This window comes from Tamandua tetradactyla, chromosome 1 (assembly GCF_023851605.1).
Source record: "Tamandua tetradactyla isolate mTamTet1 chromosome 1, mTamTet1.pri, whole genome shotgun sequence".
Lineage (NCBI taxonomy): Eukaryota > Metazoa > Chordata > Mammalia > Pilosa > Myrmecophagidae > Tamandua > Tamandua tetradactyla.
Window position 1 is genome coordinate 53,452,203 of NC_135327.1, and position 17,476 is coordinate 53,469,678.

The 17,476-nt window shown below is 38.6% G+C and overlaps 2 long non-coding RNA genes across 3 annotated transcripts in view; one reads left to right on the plus strand and one right to left on the minus strand.

Annotated features, from left to right (window-relative positions):
• The window catches only part of LOC143646676 (uncharacterized), a 94,529-nt gene extending 79,103 nt beyond the window's left edge, over nt 1-15,426 (plus strand). For both annotated transcript variants that reach the window (XR_013157576.1, XR_013157577.1), the window contains exons 3-5: nt 10,680-11,146; nt 13,585-13,675; nt 14,803-15,426. This is a non-coding gene — a long non-coding RNA (uncharacterized LOC143646676). The remainder of the gene's footprint in view (nt 1-10,679; nt 11,147-13,584; nt 13,676-14,802) is intronic.
• The window catches only part of LOC143646659 (uncharacterized), a 207,237-nt gene continuing 202,630 nt past the window's right edge, over nt 12,870-17,476 (minus strand). Inside the window, exon 7 of the long non-coding RNA XR_013157566.1 lies at nt 12,870-13,147. This is a non-coding gene — a long non-coding RNA (uncharacterized LOC143646659). The remainder of the gene's footprint in view (nt 13,148-17,476) is intronic.

Here is a 17,476-nt window from a genome sequence, read left to right on the forward strand (position 1 = left end):
ATGCAAGAGAAGGAGATTGGAGTGAGGAAGAAAGGAGCAAGCCAGGGTATTTCCCCCTCTTCCTCTAACTACCTCTACTGCACCTCTGTCAAAGGCTGTGCACTTTGGATGGCTCCACTCTTCCCTGACAGTGCCTCTGTTTGTGCTCCCAACAGCTCTCATGGTGTCACCCCCCACCAGCAACCCTGACTCCCAGATCCCAGCAACACAGGCTCTGCCTATTGAACTTTCAGCCCTAATGTTCATAGTGTCTTCCTGTTCTTTCTAATCTTTGAGAGGCCTCAATTCCTCTTTTAGTTTTTTAAACTTACCATCCTGTGTGTATTCAAATACCTAGAGTAGTTTCTGTTGCCAGAAAGGTTAACTTGATTGATACACCCAGCAAGCAAGGGGTAGAATATGGTTTTAATCCTTCCATGTCTCCATAGCCTCTCTAGTATCAATGGTCAAATCAATAGTTGCCTGACAAGAAACTAAAATTGGTCAACGAGGTTGATACCTGACCTGTGTAAGACTTACTATTCATTGATTTTGGGATTATAACATCTACACATAGTTTCACAATGAATGCATGAGTTTTTATTTTACTTATATCCTAATTATATCTGATCACTGGAACCTCATTTTAATAGAGAAAGACACATGATAAATATATAAACAAATATATGAGAAAAATCAGATGGCAGTCAGTTATGTGAAGGAAATAAACCCAAGTAATATGATAGAATGGCTACAATATGACATCAAATAGCATTTAATTCACAGATATAACTATTTCAGGAAGTTAATCAGACATCTCTTCAATTTACATAATTCTGAATATTCATATATAAGCATATATGTATATAGACATATAATTTACACAAGTGGCTGAATACTCCTTGTATGGTTTATACAATTGTTCAACTGTTCATTTATACAAGTAGTGCTAGTTATTTATACAAGAATTTGTAAACCCAAGTAAAGCCATATTTCTCTTTTTAAAATCTTTACTGGCAATACCTGAAAATACCACCAGATGGTGATGTTTCCCCTAAAAGCATGACCTTTCCTGCTTTTAAAGAATCTTAATTAAAAATTTTATGATGTTCTCTGCTAATTCAAACACCTATGTCAGTTTAGTTTTGATTTTGATTGATTAGTTATTTCCTTATAATGGATTGTTTTTGCAATACTTTGCTTGCTTGGTATTGTGGATTGGATACCAAACATTATGAATTTTATCGCCTTGAGTTCTGAAAATTTTTGTATTCTTATATGCTGGAGTTTTTTAGGAATACAATTAAGTTACATGGAAACAGTTTGATCTTCTGGGTCTTGCTTTGAAGAATTGTTAGGTGGGGCTGGAGCAGTGCTCACTCTAGAGCTAATTAATCCCCAATATTGGGGTAAGACCTTTCTCTACACCCTACCCATTGTCCCAGAAATCTTAATGTTTTCTAGTCAGACAATGGAAACAGGCACTATTTCTAGTACTGTTTGAGCAATGGGAAGTATCTAATCCTTTTACGTGGTTCTTTCCTTAGTTTCAGAAAGTCCCATCACATACATACACTTATCAGTACTCCACAGATCTCTATAGTCTCTGTGTGAAACTCCCCTTCTGGTACTCTTCTGTCCTGTCAGATTTAGCTGCAGTGTTCTCCCCTGGCTCGTCTCTGTCTCTTCTCCATAAAGAGTTTGGAGGTCTCTTCCCAGGTAGCCCTTGTGCAATGGTCTGGAAAGTCTCTCATGGCAAACATCAGTCATCTGGGGTAGTCATAGGACTCAGCTCACTTGTTTACTGTCTCTCAGGGATCACTCTTTTGTTGCCTGAGGTTCAGTTCCTTGCAAACTGTTTCATTTATTTTTTTTTTCTATGTTCAATTGTTTCAGCTGGGAGGGTAAATAACTTGTTTACCCTGTTTTTCCATCTTGACCAGAAGTGGAAGTCAGGTCCTTTCTTTTTTTAACCAATGCTTTATGATACCTTATTCTGTTGTGTTCTTGATATTCATTCATTCCTTTACTCAAAAATTATTGAGTAATTGTTAACTAAAATAATGCTAAAGGTATCAATTTGATGCTCAACCTTAACAAATTAAGTCCAGAAATACTTAGTCACAGAAATAACAGGGTACATTTTCCCCTACAATTTAGTTTTATTTTATTAGATTATTCTAAATTATTATAAGAAATCTGAATATTTTATGCTGCCAAGGGTAATGATGCCAGTAAAGCTAAAGGCTTCTTTTGAATAAGTACCAGGTCATTTATTTCTTCAGTTTAGAAGGATGAAGAACGTGGAATATTGTACATCAGTGCTTCTCAAACTTTAGCATGCATACAAATGATGCAGATTCTTGTCCAGGTGGTCTAAGGTGGGGCCAGATATGTTGCATTTGTAATAAGCTCCCTGAGGATGCAGATGCTCCTAGTTGATACAGTGTAACAAGCTCCCAGGGGAAACAGATGTTCCTAGTTGATGCATTGGATTTGGTGAATAAGAGACATCTGTTGACATTAAGTATGACATTTCATTAAGAGTGTGAATGAAAATCAGATTCTAAGGGACATTACATCTAGTGCTAATTGGTCACTCTATAGCTGGGAGAATAGAATCATGGAATAGCAAACTGTAAGGCAAAATCCATACATTGTTCATCTTTGTATTTCAGATCTCTGATATGGAGTGTTAATTCAGAGAGAACTTTCAATAAATTTTGGTTGAAATGAATAAATAGAACATTAGGGTAGCAAATTTTCTTTGGAGAGAGATTTAGTTCCATGATTCTTAATTTTTTTTTTTTACCCTATCTACCCTTGTATAAAATCTGAGAAAAAACACCAAATTTGTTTCCAAGTTAATGCTTCTGCATAACACTAAAGTCCTTTCATTGGCCATGTAGGATTTTTAAACCTGTAGTTTTTATACACATCAACACTGTTAATGCACAGAAATCTCAAGTTCTTGCCTTAAATCCCAGAGCTAATCATTGACAGAACTTTTATTATCTCCTGAGTCTGTTAACTTTCAATTACTTTCCCCCTCTTCTATTAAACTATTCTTTTTTCTGAAAGGAATATATTTTCCATTCCCAACAAAGAAGATGGACTCCATTGTGTAAGACTAAATGAGCTGACTACTGGGAGTTGTAATTTTGTCTTGAGTTTACTGGCCTGGGAATCTACCCTGTAAGCATGTGTTATTCCCTAGGGGAATTGCTTAAGTGCAACCAGGACCACCTGTTGCTAAGTGTTTCTTTGAGCAGCTCTCAGGACCAAAGGGAATGTGAATGTTAATGTGAAGTTGCCTCCAACATGAGGTAGGGAAGTGGGGAGTTTATACTTTTGTCCACATGGCTTTAGAGCATAGATTTTTGCACCCTAAGACAGCTAAAGAGTGGGCTCCAATATCACTCCCTCTCCCCCTCCTGGCTCTTTCTCTTCCCTCTCCCTCCCATCGTCTCTCACTGGGTTTCTCACTTCATTCTCACTCTCTTTCTCTCTTGTGGGAGTTTTGAAGCTGTAGCAATTGCCTGTGAGCCATAAGAAAAGGACAGAATATACTGCAGACCTTATGAAATATGGTCAAGGGACAATATTACAATATTTTTGAAAACATCCTGAAGTATAGACTCGGATACAAATAGGCTTGCTGGGGGTGAGTAGCACTGAAAACAGCCCAAAGTTAGAAACCAATAGCCATGCAGTTGCCAACATCAAGAGAGCAGCCAAGAAAGTATCTTAAGGAGGGCTGCTTTCTGGTGTGTAGCAAGAAGACAATGTTTCAGGATTTTTCCCAATGACAAAATCCATGAAGAATATCTTTGGGACCTGTATTGGTGAAACCATGACAGCTAGATTATCAAGCTGACAATTTGGAACCAAAAAATCTCCACAATTCCCCAAAGGAAAGGCAGAAGATGTTAGAATATATCTAGAAACCAAAAGCCATTTTACCCAACAAGACTTCATATTGAATTCTTTAAATGTCTTTCGAAAAGTGAGCCCTGACTCAGTACCACCAAAATATATAGGAGCCCAGCAAGCTGGTGCTCTTTTATTATGATGCCAATTTGATTCTTGATTTATTTGAGAGCTTCCCAGCTTCATCTACTGATCTGCCTAATGTTTTTCTGCTAGTCTTGAACTGGGTCGTCTGAACAACTCTTAACATTTAACTAGAGTCATTAAAAGTAAATAGACATTTGAGAATAGTGTAATTGGTTGTAAAGGCATTTCCATGGTGGAAAGGCCAAAGGTGGCAAAGCACGTCCTCATGGGCTTGTTGCCTTTGAGATCTGACTTACTCAGCAGTTCTCCAAGACAACGAAAGACTTTCTAATGGCTTCAGGCACTAATTTTTCCGAAGACTGTTGTAAGACTTTGGCTCAAGAAAACCAGAAAGCCTATGAAAACATGGCTTACTAATAACACATCCCAGCTGTTCACTCCCTGTTAAAAGGCAGGGAATGACGCGTTTTGGAACAGCCCAAGTACTCTGTTGGGTTTGTTTTTAGGACTGGACCGAGTTTTAACAGCATGAGTCCTGTTCATTTTAATCGGAGTTCCACAGTTTAAACTTGTTTCAGAACCTGGCTTCTTGCTATTGATACATCATGTTCAGTATATCAAGCTCTGGAATTAGGTTATAACCTAATTTTTATTATGCCTTTGCTCATCATGATCCCTGTGATTTTCTTATTCATGTAAGTTAAATTAGGGAGATATATTTAAGTCTCTCATTATATGTTCTTCAAGACAATGCATATTACTCATCCTTGACTTACAGCAATGTTCCTAAAACTGGAGCATGCATAAGAATCACCTGGAAGGCTTGTTAACTCACATATCACTGAGTTACCTTCTACGAGATTCTGATTCAGCTGTCTAGGTGGGACCTGATAATCTGCATTTCTTATAAGTTCATTGCTGCCAATCCTGGATTACACTAGGTAACACTACCCTAGAGACCTGGTCCACAGTCCCATCATACCTGAAGGCCTTATATATATATCATAGATTTTATAACACAGCCATTAATATATGGAAATGAAATTCAAAGATAATATAAACTACCCACACACATTTTCAAGTCAATATCACTCCACAATCACATTGTAACATTAAATTGCAAAAGAAAGTATGGGGAGAGTAACTTATGACAAAGTGATAAGTATTTCAATGTGTGCTTAGGCATAACTACAGTAGAAGATATAATTAAGTAATTGACATTTACACCTATGTATAGGGTCACCTTGAACGCCAATTACAAATGCAGGTGTGTTGTGCTGCCACTCAACTATGATAAGTGGAGTTGCCTTCTGTAATGTGGTTTTCTTAAATAGTTAACAATTCTTGATAAAGTGCCAAATAAAACAAAGGATACATTCCCTCACTGTGTATGGTAGTTGCTACTTTAACCATATTAAAAAAAAATGCTTTGGGTTTATATGTAAAATAGAGTCAGATTTTAGGCTTAGGTCTTTATAAACACATGTTCCACCCCCAGTGAATGTCAAATGAGACCTGAGACATTTCTTCATTGTGTGGAACTGTCCAGCACATGATAAAACATCTACCATTCCAGACTCCCATCCACTAAATGCCAATAATGCAATCCGATCATTGTGACAACCAAAATACTCCCCAAATTTCCCCAAATGTACCCCCAGTTATACCCAAACTAGAATATATAACACAGTCTCTTGAGCATAGTAGAAAATCAATTATTTTTAAAAGTTGAAGAGAAACACTATCCTCCATGGAGTGGAGAATGGTTATTGGACATTTCTTTTTAATTGGATATATTCTATCGAGTGTTTCTTCAAGAATAAAAACAATAATAGCTATCAATCACATTTCCCTTTATTTTAGTTATTTTTACTTAAAATGTATGTTGAACATTATCATCATTTATATCATTAGTTCAGTCGGCTTGTAAAACAACTGACAGCAAAGAGAAAGAAACCTTTAGGTCATATTCAGCAGCTGGGGTGAGAAAATGGCATGAATCCAATTACATCCAGCTGTGGTCAAATCTAGGGTAACAGTTTGCCCTGGTTTGCCTCAGACAGTCTTGGTTTACACCTGTGGTTCTGGTATAATTATAAATAATTACATTCATTCACAAGAGTGTCCCTATTTGGATGATAAATCATAAATTGTCACCCTAGTTATATATCACTAACAATACCAGGTGCTGAGAAGCTTATATTTTCCTTCCTTGTGTAAAGTAAGAAAACGTTTCCAAATGAAAGACGATGGCAAATTTTTCTGCAATAAAACAAGGATGGACAATACTTGTTCTGAGATTTTTGTTCCATTTCCTACATGAGTAATTTACTGTAAACTGAATAGGATAAGGTACTTTCATTATTGAACATCTTAGAAGGCAACACTCTACAACTGCTTAGTTTCTTTCTGTATTCCCATGACATTCTCTTATTCTGAGTGTACAGTCTATCTCAGAATGGGAACATTGAATGTGTTCCCATATTCTTCCTCCAAAATTTCCTGGCTAAGCTGAGATTCACTGAGAGAAACAAAAGGGTTTTGGATTCTCTCTTGTCCAAAGCTTTGAGAACAGCAGTCCTCATCCAACTTCAGGTTCCTAAATCCCTCTGTCTGTACACTGACTCCAACCGATCTTGGAAGAAAACTAGGATCCTAATCTATTCATGTGGTTGTTTCAACATTGGTCTTGCTGCCCTAAGCCTTGTTTCTGGGATGAACCTGGGGACCTACAAATCTCCTAAGTGTAGCCTTTCTTCATGCTTGCCTGGAATTTACAAATGAATTTCTGCCTTGGTTTCATGAGTTGGCTCCAAGTGTTTCTACTGGTTAGGATCCCTACCCTGAATCTCAGTTTCTTCAGCCAGACTTCAAATACCCTTTACTTTATCTCTTACCTACATCTGACCACGGTTGTTCTTCTTGTCTCTATTCCAGTCTTTAGCAGAGGCTATTGCTGCATCCTGGGCATTTTCCTCAGTAATCATGGTGCTGTCATTCCCATCCTTATACCCTCTTGCCACCACTGTCCTGTTACAATTATCACCACTGCCGAGAATTTGGTCTCCTCCAACCACACAGTAGACCCCTTAAATATCCATAAGAGCTTGTCTCAGATCAGAACCTGCCATTCTGGTCTGCTGACCACCATCTTTGGAAATCTCTACACCATCCTGTCAGGCCTCATACCCAACACTGTACAACAGAGTCGACATCTATCTCTCAGCATGCCTCAATTTCAAGGATAAAAACATATGGGGGGGGGATAAAAATTATTAATGATTGGAGGGTTACAACTGTCCTCTTCTGTTGTCTTGATTCCTAGTATCATCGTGGCTAATATGGATTCCTCTAGCTATGACAGAGAACATGATTACATTTTCTTTGCAGGGCACCAAACAGTAGCTGTCAGGGGAAAAAAATAACAAAGAAAAGCAATTTGCCTTAGATTCAAATATATTTCCATAATCATGAACTTGGCAGTTACTTATTTTCTCTTAACTGCATTTTTCTTAAAGTAATCTACAGAAAGTTCTTATTCTCTAAGGTAAGAGCCAAGTGTCACAATATGTGTCAGGTGCTTAGCACAGTGTTTAATACATAACAAACATTCTAAAAATCAGGAGCAGAAATTTTAATATTAGTAGTAGCCATATATTCACTTGGTGTAAGTGAGTTCTCTAGGTTCCAATTCTGGGGCAATCCTTACTACAGAACTGAAGATTTCCAGAGCATTGGAAACAAAACAACAAAATATGTTTTCTATGTAAAAACATTAAATCCAACACCACCTCAGTCGAGGTCACAAGACATTAGATTATCACTGTCCAACAGAAATTTCTTCAGTATGACAATGTTCTATAGCTGTGTTGTCCAATATGGCAACCACTAGCCACTTGTAGCTATTAAGCATATGAAATATGGCTAATGTGACTGAAGAACTGAATTTTAAACTTTGATTAACTTAACTAGTCAAATACACGTAGCAACTACCTACTGTATTGAACAGCACAACTCCAGAAGGATAATTTTGAGTAGCAGGTATTCGTTAACTGTATCTGACTCCAACTTCTTTATCTGCAATGCATAGTGCACATTTATTAAAACATCTCCCTTGTTTTACCCTTTCAAAACTGCTACAGTCATTCATTTTATCCATGTGTCTCTTGCACTAAAGTCTAAGGCTGGTTGGCAGCACAAAATGGAATTTATCTTTGTCCCTTCCTAGAGGTTGTAGGATTAGTCCCCTCTGAAGCAGGAACTCCAGAAGTAGTCCCAACTCATGACTGATTTGCACTGCTCCTCCATTGGTGCTTTCAGAGAGAACTATGGATGCTCACATTGGTACACCAAAGTGATGCAAATACTGTGTTCTGGGGCTTCATGCCAGGGTCATGTGCGGGTCACTGTGACTCAGCCAGAAAACTACAGATACCATGGCACATCACCTGGATCCAGATTGAGGCATAGTTCAAGAAATTGGCCTGTCTTTTAATAGAGGAGTCCTCTAGGGCTCAGTGATAAATGTTTGTGATTTTTTGGGCTGTCCAAATGGCAAATGACCTCAAGTCATACAAAGCCCTTCCTCTGCTAAACCAATGGAAAGTGCATATTGTGGTGAGCAGTTGTTGCTAAGACCAACATTCTGAGCATATTCATTCTCTTCGAGCCTCTGTCTAGGATAACAGATGCCTCTTAAAACTAGTATACTGGTTGATTCCACTTAATGCCTTTTGCCAGCAATCGGGGCAGCTTACATGTTTTAAGAACAAGATGATGGCATTGTAGTCTTTTGCTGGAAAAAAGCATATTTGTGTTATTAAATCAAAATAATTTCTTAAATAATTTATCTGCTTATTTTGACTATTATCTGTGCCTTCTCTCATGAAACATTTCTAGTGTTTATGTGGGGACAAGCCACTGAATCTGTAGGTTTATTGAATGGAAGCTGAATGAGGATTTCAGAGGAAAGAATCAAGAAGACAAGAATCAGAAATAGCTCAGATTAAACAAAATTAAATAAACCCTTGATTCCTTAAAAAACTTATAACTTGAGTGAACATTTCATTTTCTATATTCTATTTGATTTCCATCAAAACAACCAAAGAATGTAAACATATCAAGAAACTTTCTTTAAAAATGAGGGTAACTGAGACCTGAATTGTAGTATCTAGTATTTAGTAAATATTTCAGCTACCTCATAACTCTTTCTACCTGAATGCTATGAGAAAAAGAGGCCTGAAAATTGATTATAGGTTATGAAACATATATTAGTTATATTTCAGTCACCAGATTGGGTATTCCCAAACTCTGAGATCACTGAGATAGAATACATTATTGTCCAGCAAATATTCATTCCCTCCTCACTTATCTCCATTGGAAAAGCATACTACCACATTCCATTTATTTGGGACATGATCTGCTATAGCCAATGGAATGTGAGTGAAAGTGATGCTGTGCTATGAGCCTAAACTTTCAGAAGTGCCGCATGTTTATGCTTGCTCCAGTGGTTGCTGCCATGCTTTGGGTGGCCCTAATGAAACATGTAGAATAAACCTGAACGCAGCCTAAAGCCTGAAACACAACTGCCATGTGAGCCCAGCCTAAACTGCCGGAACTACAATCGATCTTCAGTCCAGTGAGTGTGCAAATATGTTTATTGTTGCATGCAGCTGAGATTTTGTGGTTGTTTTACACAGCTTGTTGTGTCAAGAGCTGACTGATACACTTAAGACGAGTCACTTTTTTAAAGAAAAGAATGGCTTTCTATATTATAGGCAGTGCTCCACCATCTGTGCTCCTAACTTTTGTCTGCTCTTACATGTAATCTTGTCTTCAGAAGTTGTTTGAGAGTAGCAAAGGATGCTCTAGCTGCTTGCAATTCAAAGTATAATGCTGATCTGGCAACTTCAGCATCACCATGGAGCTTATTAGAAATGTAAATCCCCAGGACCCCAACTGAATCATTATCCCTGGGGCAGAGTCCAGGAATCTATGTTTTAACTAGTTCTTCAGGTAATTCTAGATACACTTTAGCATAATAACTGTTTTTCCAGAACTGTTTTGGTTTTAGCACTGAAAGTCCCTTCTCTTAAGAAACCTCTTAGATGGTTGGTCAGCCTGTGAGAAGCAATGCAGGAGTGGGATTTCCACAGTTCTGAGAAGGCACAACTCTCCCAAAAACCTGTTATTGAAAATTTAAATTAGTACTTTATGCCTTTGGCTAGAGCCAGCGATTTCCCTTGCTAAACTCTGAATACTCCTAGGAAGAGAATACATTGAGACTACCTAGTGGAGTGTGTTACTTCATAATAAAAGACAGCCTTCTCAGATGAAGGCTGTATTTGTAAGTTCTTGATTCATATTCCAGATCTAGAGTATAATTATATGTGATCCCAGGTCCTTACCTGAGAGGCGGTCTTTGCATTGAGTATGGGATTAGGCCTTGGAGGCTATTGGCTGGGAAGAGGAGTAAGGAAAGGCAAACACTGAATATGTATTTCTAAGACCTAATGGTTTCACCATTCCAGATCTTAATTTTCCAACATGTATTTTCCCTCCTTCAGAGAGAGAGAATGGGGCCTCTCCTTCAGCAACTCTAGCATTAATTTGTTCCTATTCTGTGCCACATTAGGTATGCAATTCCTTGTGTAAATTAAGCTGTGGTACCTTGTCATTTCCAGGGTTTCCTGTTCTTGTCAACCTCCCTTAGCCTCAGTTGGATCCCATCAGACCATGAGGCCCACTGCAACCTAACCATCTTTGGGCAGAATTTATCCAAGCATTCACCCACTGCCCTGAAGTTCTGTTCATGAGCAGGAGCCACAGGAAGCCCCCAGATCAAAGAGAGCCCTGAGTCTCGACGGGGCTGCAGGAACATCATGTAATTTACCCAGGCCATCTGCAAGTGACATAAATACCAGCCGCTCAGAACACCTGCACCAGATGACTCAGCATCGAGTTGGGAAGCCAGCATGGGGTTGAAATAAAAGAAAACAAAAACTTCAGTGACTGGAGCAAAACAAATCATCCCATTTTGGCACCAGCTGTACTGGAAAATAAAAAAGAAAAAGGAAAAAAAGAAAGAAAATGATTTGGCAGTTTTTAGTCAACTTCCAGTCAGAGGGACCCGCCAGCTGGAAGTGTCAAAGTTTGTGTTGCTGATGGGAGCAAAGCTGGGGGGCAAGATGGGGGTGGTTTTGAGTGGGGGTGGTTTGGGGGGGTGTAAAAAAAATGTTAAGAACCCAGAAAGCTCTAGCAATAGTTCCAGGATTCTGAATTGCTAGATAAAGAACAGCTGCTGCTGAGCTTAAAACACAATATGTTGATTATGAACCCAAAGGGAAGGAAAAAGAGGTACCCTTTTGATACAGTGAAGAGAGAGCAAGCAGGTGTGGATATTGTATATTCCATGCCCTGGGCAGCAAGTCCAGGAGGTCCCGTTGGGCCCTTTCCTCTCAGCTGTGAAGGTACTTATTTAAACATCATCCTTCATAAACTATCAGAAAGTCTCCCTATAACTCCTAGCCACTGCAAAGAAGGCCAGCCACATAATTTCTAGACTTGAGTACACCTTTGACAGAAAAAGAAAAATCAGATTGTGTGTTTCCTATTCTAATGAGGCACTTTCTGGAATTTCAATTACTCTGGGTGCCTACTGTTATAGCAGTGACCTTGTTTTGGGGGGGAGGGGTAGTGGGGAGGTGTAGTAAGGGATGTGATGAGTGGCAGGCATACCACTTTCTGTCTCATCCACCAGATGAATGGCCATGGCTTTTTCTGGCATCTGAAGTGGCCCAGGTGGTCCCTCTGGCCTGATTTCCTTGGCTAGTTTTTCTTTCTCATCTGGGAATTCTGACCCTCCTGTTTTCCAGCTAATTGTATCTTATTATCTCCTTTTCGTTCAAGACTTCTCTCAGCAAAAGGTTGCAAAAATCCTAGACTGTCGGGATAGAAAGTCTTAATTAACCTCAAAACTTGCTTCAATGTCTGTGGCTTGGGTAATTATTCTTTACACTTAATTGTGGGCCAACACATTTTCCAAAAACAAAACAAAAACTATTTTGACCAAGCTATAATTGCTGCTAAGTGACAATTATCATCTTGTACCACTGCTGAATGCAGAGTGGATGTCACTCAGGCCAGTTGCTCAATTCTGGGCAGGGAGACTTATTTGTGATAAGGTCTTCTCTGTATCTCTTTAAGCTCTTCCACCAGTAACTCCCTTAATTAAAAGTTGGTCAAACTTAGGATTGCCAGAACTGATAATGTGGCACAAAGCATGAAGGACAACTCCCACGGAGGACTAGGAAAGCTTTCCTCCCCACCCTGCTGCAAATATAATTAGTTTATGTTAGCTGGAAAAGGTTAGAGGTTGTCGAAGGGGAGCACAGTCTTTGTTTTTAGGCAAGATAGTGGAATAATTGCTTGATGCTCAGATCTGCAGGTGCAGTAAGGAGCTCATTTGGGCTTGGCAGCCTGCAGGGAAAGCTGATTTCCTCTGGAAAACCATGGAATTCCTGTGACAGAGTCTATTTGCTGTGACAGGAGTGATTATCCATTCATGCCCTCAGCCCAGTACCTGTGCCACACTGCCCTCACCTCACTCCCATTTTCACACACTCCAGGCATGGAGCCCCTTCTTTTCTTTTCTCATGAGAACAGCAGGGACTTGAGCAGACAGAGCCAACCTGGCTGATTCTCTGTGAGAGAATGCCCGGAGTGTGTTAGAAGTTGAGAGGGAAGGAGAAAAGCTCATTGAACAGTTTGTTCAAGATAAAGGAGAAAAAAAAAAAGAAAAGAAAAGAAAAATTGTATCCTGGAAAAACAGTTACCATTAAATGCCATATTAGGTTTTAAGTGGAAGAATGAAGAGTGAACAATAGGGAGACCTAAAAAAAGTGGATTTGTTTCCAAATGCATCTGATCTGTTCCCATGTTTGTCACTTTCATTTTGTTTTTCTTACCCATCTCAAGAAGTAGGAATAGGTAACAATGAGATACCTAGTTAGGATGGATCACACGGTCTTCAACAAATGAGGAGCGCTCTCTGCACTTACTCTGGAGTGGGTTCATCTTGGCTGGGATGACGTCCTTCCTCAGCTACTGTGTGAATTATTTATTTATGTGATAAGCTCAGGCTTGCAGCCATCTGTTAAGGTAGCAAAGGAAAGTGATTCTAGAGCTGGATAGTACTGGATTCTCTTGAATCCAGTCTTGTGATAGTTTTGTGAACTTGTGCAAGACATTCAACTTTATTTTCTTCATCTACATAATGACAATAATCTTTATTGAATTTCTTCCCCAATTGATCTAAGGATAAAACAGCATGTTTTAGAGGTGTCCTTCCCATCCCACCACTCAGTGTACCTGTGATGAATCTAATATGGATTTTACTTTTAGTCTTTTTCAAATCCTGGTTGCCAGTGAAATACACAGAGGTCAACTCTGTCCTGGAAAATCTAGGCCCCAGAAGCTCTTATTAAAACATTTACTGGGAAGCTGAAAGATTAGATTTGATATCTTATGTGGCTTACCCTAGAACTGTCCACCTAACAAGACTTACTCTGTTTCTTTTCCACATTCTAGCTGTTTGTTTCTACCTGGCATCTCTGGAAAGGTGGCTGGAATTACTTGCCTGCCTGACATTTCTTTGGCCTCTGCATATATTAGTCAGACTGTGAGTGTTATATTAATGTACCATTCCACACATATATAAATGAGATAATGAGATCAGTACTGAGGGCAGCACCCAAATTGCCTGTATCTTGATCAGTAATCCACTTCCCAAGACTAACTGAGACAGGCTTGTAACTTTGTGGTGGCATTTAACAGAATAAAGGACCTAGTCATCTTTGATGTTTTAGGAAGCTGTGTCTTTAATGTGTTTTGACACCTGTTTTTAGGGGGTGTGCATAAGTAATACACCTAAAGAAATACTGGCTGTGGAGAGTGAATCCAAAATCTAATTAGCTGTGATGGAAAAGGTTTTGCCCCACTCATTTACCCTTTATCCCCAACAAAGTCAAATTTCTTATAGCCAAAGAAAAGTTTAAAAAGTGGGGGAGGGGAACTAAAGAGAGAAAGAGAGGAGAGAGGAAGGAAGGAAGGAATTGTCAGGTTATGTCCAACCACCAACCAGAAGAAAAGCTAATATACTAGAACTCCAAAAAGGTGCCATATGGATTTATGAGTGAATGGATTTATAATAAAAGCCCAGCGAACATAGTATTGAAACCACTGATGAGGTTCTTATTTCTTTCCAGCTTCTATCAGACTCTGCAGAGTTACAAAACAAATACTCTGTTCTTAATATCTCAGTGTCTGACTGAAGAAAGTCGGTTATGAAATAACACTCAGTAGTGTAGAAACAGAAAAGCAAATGATGGAAGCTAACAGTGACTACCTTAAGGACTTGGATGGGAAAAAAGGCTGGGATAATCACATACAGCATCAGGGACTTGATCTTTTAAAGTCTGACTTTCAAAGGAAGGCTGAGATGTAGAATTTGTAGGCCAGGAATGGATGGGGTGGGGAGGGGGACAACCAACAGATGGTGGAGTGTTGGTTACATTAAGGCCCCATAATTCCTCCTTCCCTGCATCCAAGTCCTTTGCCCTGTAATGTGCCATGATCTCCCACCCTTGGCAGAGTTCTCAGTTTTATCCCCTGATTCTTCTCTTGGCCACTTGTTAGCAAACATGGTGTCAGGATGAAAAATATACTTGAAACTTAAGAGACTTGAAAAACACACTCGGACTCCAGAAAAGTCATTGAATGTTTCCTCTTTCTCTCTTGTTCTTCGAGTTTTGCCACAAGAAAATGTCTAGATTATCCTGCCGGAAGACATGAGTACAGTCGTCCCAGTTTTCCCAGCTGAGGTTCTAGACCGGAAGGGAGTCAGCAGTTAGTGTATCCTGGACATGGGAGAGAGGTTGGCCAGACCAGCAGAAGCCCCCATCTCGTCCACAGCAGCCTGCAGGCCCAAGAACAGGCCCATTCAAGACTACAAACATCTCCCAGCCAACCTGCAAATGCATGAGCTGTAAGTGCTTCTTGTTGGTTTTTATGGCAATATGTTTTGGGATGATTTGCTATGTAGCACAATTTTGGCAATAAATGACTGATACATATGCCAGGCTTTAAGTCGTCTTCTTATTTATATAGGTCCAATTTAGGGAAACATTCTTTCATTCTCTATGCTGTAGATGTTTGAAAAACAGCTTATGTAGAGGAGTGGGCATCAGTGTGAAGAGGAAGTAGGCTCACATCGTCATGCTTGTTCACTCAAGTGTAAACAGAATAGAAAAAATATCAGTCCATTCCCAAATAAAATAATGTTCCTATTTTAGCCAGAAACCAAGGTAAAATATACTCAATTGAATTCTCTCAAGTAAGTGCTTCAGGTAATGACATTGTATAAAATCACAAAAAGGCATTTGAAATGTTAAAACTTCACTCTTTCACAGTGGTCATTTTTGTTTAGAAAGATAACCCATATTTATTTTTCTCACTTTTAATGTGAAGTATATTATCATTGATATACAATTTAAATATATGGTTGTTGAAAACAATAAAATATTCCACACAGTTTATGGAAGAGAAGATAAGCAATAATTTTGACGTTCACCCCTCAACACTCCTCTCCTCCTCACACATAACCCAGTCAACTTTTACCTCTCTCTAGGAGTAACCATGATTCTGTATTTGTATTCATCCACAGCTAATCTCTGGGACATGTGCATGTGATTTCAGAATATTTAAGTCCATCATGATCTCTCTTGTCTGTAGTTCCATATTTCTAACTTCATACAACCTCTTACATGTAGACTTCATGTTCAGTAGAGTGCTGTCACATCAGAATTAACATATGTCTAAAAACAGATATAACAATATCCCAGAAAAACCAGATTCCTTTCCAGAATGCTCTAGGGCTGCCTACACCCTGTCCCACAAGCCCATGCAGAAATGGTCACGAGGTTGGACGAGGGAAGAAACTCAACAGGTTGGCACAAATCTTTCACCACTGCAGAAAAATACTTTGATCCATGTATAGCAAATGGGTGGTAGCAGCATCTTGGAATCATAAAGGTGATACAACTACAAAATTATGGTTACTCTCCATATTTTTCCATTCACCTGACTGAATAAAGACTTCAAATTTCAGTTATTTTATGGTTTCTAGGAACATTTGAATATTGCATATTGGAAATTAAGATTTTGGCTTACAGAACATAGCTCAGAATCTTCAAGACAGTTTATGACTGTAAAATGAGAATAACTCTATTTAGAAAACTTAGGAATTTTGAATGTGCACAAGGGAACTTTGGATACAATATATGTATTTATTCATCCCTTTGGCAAACAGGTATTTGTGTATCTGTACTATAGGCAAGGCAATGTGATGACATGGGGATACATATGAATAATTATAGGCATTGCTTTAGAAGGGTCTAAATGAGGGAGAGAAGTATAGACACTAGAAACTCAAAACAAGGGGAGAGGTGACAATTTTTATATTGTCAGTTTATTTCTGAGTCTCAGAGGAGGGTTGACTCCCTTTGGATGATGATAGTCAGTGAGGATATATGGGTAAAATGAAATTTGATATAGAACAGTCTTAACATACAGATAGTAATTTAGAGATGAAACATTTCAATTTTAAAATGTTATCTAAGGAAAGGAAAAATGTACAGCTAATTCTTTACTTCATTTTTCCATTCTAGAAACATCAACTGGATGACAAAAATGTAATAAGTAATACAAAAGATACCCCTGCTTTTCTGTACCTTACATTCTGTTATAAGGAATGGACATTACACTAACAAGATAATTTCAGAAATTGTCAAATTCTCAGAGGGTAATGAAATGGGATGACTTGAAAAGAGCAGGGAGATGCTTCTTGAAATAGGACAGTAAAAAAAAAACTATTTGAAGAGATCATAATTGGACAAAATGAATGATGACAGGTGCCATATGCAATTGTAAGGATAAGCAAAAGTCCACTTGTGAAGAAAGTGATGTTTATATATAGAAGGAGAAAGGAATATGATTGTAAGTTTTGTTTGGGGTCTGATTATGTATCATCTGGGAGCTATAGTGCTGCTGGTAAGGGTATGTAGCCACAAAGGTCTCCTTACAGCCCTTTTATATCCTTTGCACAATTGACTAACAACTACTTTGGCCTCCTATTTGTTTGAGATTTTCTATTTTAAAATATTTCAAGTTTGGCTAGTGCAATGGTTATTTGTTTCAGGAATGTGCAGTGTTGTATTGAGCCATTCTTCTGGTTTTCTGTGATGAACCAAGGCACATCTAAATTGAAAAGTGGTGCATTTTATTTATATTTGTATTTTAGTTGTCAATTGTCAGAAACAAAACAGAAATTTCCTATAGCATAAAATGAGAATACAAGCTAAAAAACTGTAAAGCACAAGGGTAAAGTTGATTTAGGCATGGCTGGATCCAGGACCTCAAAAGA